Below are 4,013 nucleotides of genomic sequence, written 5' to 3' on the forward strand. Positions count from 1 at the left end.
AGGTTTTGCTCGATGTACTTCCTAAGTTCTTCGAGCTCTGCTTCCCCTAGGGGGTATAACTTCTTATAGGGAATGTCTTTTGTCTTTCTCGTTTTTTGTCTTTGTCCAGCTGAATTTCGTGGTCGATTCCTGGTCTTCGAGGTGGTAGCTCCGTAGCCTCCTCTTCTTGGAATAGATTTGTGAATTAGTGATATTCTTTTGGAACCAATTCTTTCCATCCTTTTTTGCTTTGGTATTTCTTGTCCTGGATTGCTAGCTCTGTGCTAGTGTTGATTTTTGCTAGAACTGCTTTTTCGTCTTCATATGTCCATTTGAGAATTCCTGTTGTATCTCCTCTTAGATAATATTGTCCAAAGGCTTGTGCTGTGATCTCTTTGATCTCAATTCTTTTTGTTGTATCGAGCTGGTTTTGGTCCGTACTTCCAAATCTCTTGTTTCCTCTTATGGTTTCTTCCAGTTGATCTGCTTCATGCAGATCCTCTTTGTTGATTTTTTCGATTATCAACTGTGCGATTCGATCACCTTTCTGGACTTGGTAGTCTTCTTGAGCTAGGTTGGCCAGAACCACTTTGATTTCACCGGTATAGTCAACGTTGATCACCCCTGCCATGGTCATGAGTCGGTGTTTGACTGCTAGACCACTGCGGGGTGCTATTCGTCCATAGGTGCCTTCTGGGAGTCCAATGGCTATTCCCGTCGCTATCATTGCCTGCCCGTTGGCACGTATCTTGCTTCCTTCGTTGGCATATAGGTCGTGTCCTGCTGCCCCTTTGGAACTCTTGGTAGGCACTTTTGCCTCTTGGTCCAGTCTTTGTATCAGGACTCTCTTGTCTTGCCGCATCTCCGCAAACTTTGCATGCAAAGTTTCTTCCTCCGCTTCTCGTATCGGTATTGAGTAGACCACAGGTGAACTGTTGAGACATTGTGTCGGACATAGTTCGCTTGTGAAGGTCATCTTGTTCTCGTTCCAATCGATCGTCGGATTATGCTTCCGCAACCATGGCATCCCTAGGACTATCTCATGGTTCTTCAGATCTGCCACTTGAAAGGTTGCCGTTTCCCTATGGCTGTCAATGTCCATGGGTACTGTCGCCGTATGGGTTATAGGACCCATAGCGCTTGGTCTTCCATCCGCTAAGTAGACTTGTCTTGCTTTCTTCGCTTGTTTGGTGTGGAGGCTGTATTTGTCACATATTTCTTTGTTGATGAAGTCTTCAGTGGCCCCCGAGTTGAGCATTGCATATATTGTTGTTTCTTCGCTTTCTCTGTTGTATATCTTCGTTTTTGATCATCACATGATCTCCATCTTCTTCTCCTCTTTTTTTTTTGAGTGTGTAGTGCCGTGTAGTAGTTCGCTAATTTGATGGGTTTTCCCGGTCCACATCTTGGGTCTCCCAGACCACCGTTTACTGGGGACCCTCATCATTTTCTGCCGGTGAATCCTCTGCTATCATTTCGCGGATGTTGCTTCTTTTCTGATTTTGGAAACAATAATTTACAGCAGCTCTGTTTCCCTGGTATCCATCGTCCGGCCGGCTTCTACATTCTCGTATCCGATGCCCTGCTTTTCCACACCTTAGGCATAGTTTCCCATTCATCCTTCTGGCGTATTCTTCCTTCGACAGATTCAGAGCAGGCCCTGCTCTTGACTTGTCTAATTCCATTGGTTCGCCTGGTGGTAATGCTCGACTTTCTCCTTAAGGTGCTTGCAGTTTGAAGGTCCCGTCCACATTCCTGGATGATTGGACCACTCTATGTGCTATAGTGTTTTCCGAGTTGCTCCGAACCATGTCTAATTTGCTTTCTTTGTTGATTGCCTATCTTGCAAATCGTTCGGCTGTCGTATAGCGCAGGTCAGAGATTCCCCATGCCTCTCGGAGTCTCTCACTGCAGTTTCTCAGGAGGATGATGTAGAGAGTCGCATCATCAAACTCGGCCTCGTATTCAAACAGTCAACATTCGTTCCACTATGCTGTGAACGTTTGTTTTCCTTGCTGGAGTTTTTCTAGCTTTCGTCTTGCTGTTTCTTTGGCGTTGGGATCTCCAAATTGTTCAAAGAGTGTCGCCTTGAACTCTTCATATGTGACCCATTCTCTCTACTTCCTTCCATCTTGGAAGGGCATGATCCATTGTCCCGCGAGTCCTCTGAGTAGAGATTCCACATATGGAATCATAATTTCATCATCGTGATCTCCATATCCCTTAACGGCAAAATATCCCTCGCATTGCACTAAGAATATTCGTAGCTTATCTTCGGCTCATTCATATGTGTCGGGCTCCTTTGCTTTTGGTTGTTGAACATTTCGTTGCCCTGTATTTTGCGTGGCTGCAAGAAATGCCTGAAACTGATTTTCAGTCATTCCAAGTATGCTGGTTCCTGGTGCGGGTGCGGCAGGGACTGGTGGCCCAGGTACTGCAGATCCCGACATTCTCTCGGGTCGTGGCGTTCCAGCAGGAGAGCTATCGACTGGTGATCCTTTCTCTGCGGTTACTGGGCTTGCTGCACTCGAGGGTTATGCTGAGACATGATCTAGGGCGTCGCTGAATCCTCCTAGATTAAGATTTTGATCGTCGATGTCGATATCTCCTTCCCTGTCTGGGTTGAAGGATACCGTCTTGTATCGTTTGGCGTCGCACTAGGTGACGCTTTGTAATGTAACGATCCCTCTCTGGATAGTTAGTACTTGGTGATGGGGAACGATACTTCTCTTCCTGTCTTCTTCTTCCTTTGTCTTACGATAGCTTTAGGCCTCTGCCTACGTTACCGATAGTACAACACCCGTGTCTTCTACCGGAAACGCCTATCGTAAGCTTTCTCTAACTCTTCTTTGTAAAGCGCCTTCCTTGGCGTAACGATAACATTGCAATAAAGATAACGATCGTAAAGGTGTTTTATATTGGTTAAAGTAATAACCAGGAAAAGTACTTAGAACAAAGCGTGAAGAACCTATCTTCCTAGGCCGCATCAGCCTCCTTATATAGTGTTCTTCCCGCCATTAGTCATGTGACCTAAAGTGGTCACATGTGCGAAACCAAATCATAACAAACTAGTCATATGATCAAAGTGATCACATGCTCAAAACCCATGACCTCATAGCGAGGTCATGTGCAAAACTCATAAACTAATCATAATACAATACACAAGTCATATGCATGAAACCCATGACCTCATAATGAGGTCATGTGCAAAACATAAATCTTATGCGTAAGGCTTACCCGTAAGGCACACTTGCAAGGCATACTCATCAGGCGCATGTCCCATGACTCATACTTGAGCCATGTGCGAAAGCATCACAAATCCCCCACATAACAAATCATATAACCCGAATAGGTCATATGCGCGAAACAATAACATACCTGTGACTCATAACTATGCGTCACGTGAAAACCTTTTCCTCGTTAAGCCATGTTCGTGACAGAGATATTCTTTTTTAGCAAGATAATTTACCCGTTCACAAGGCTTATAGTGTAATGGACAGGTTGCAGAGAAATTGTATTGAACTTCAAGATCATCCTCCCCACTCTCCTTATCTAAATTCTATTGAGTATGGGTAAGTTGATCTCAAAAAGGGTTTGCTGTCACATGCTGGGTTATGACAAGATAGATTGAGGAGGTGGAAGAATTGATTTCAGATAACTTGCATTTGTGAGTAATAGCGGTTCATGGTTATTGGAGGACTCAGAGTTGTGAGTCATATGATACAATGACTTTCACGCGTGACTCATACTTATAAGTTACGAGTTTCACTCATGTGATATCCTTAGCTCACAGGACATGTTTTAAAGATTATGATTAGTTTAGGTATGTTGAGCAGTTGACTCATATGAGTGAAATGAGAATTTCGTATAATACCAGTGTGAGTCAGAAGATATAGTGAGCTGAAGGTATTGGTCATATAGGTTTAGGCTTGGGTGAGGTGTTTGTATAAATAGCGAGCTCCAGGGACCTCTAGTACAGCATGCTCCATCGCTCCTATCACGCTCCGTCACTCCTATTTTCCTCCCAAATAGTT

The sequence above is a fragment of the Tuber melanosporum genome (genome assembly GCF_000151645.1).
Source record: "Tuber melanosporum whole genome shotgun sequence assembly, scaffold_203, strain Mel28".
In the NCBI taxonomy this organism is placed as follows: Eukaryota; Fungi; Ascomycota; class Pezizomycetes; order Pezizales; family Tuberaceae; genus Tuber; species Tuber melanosporum.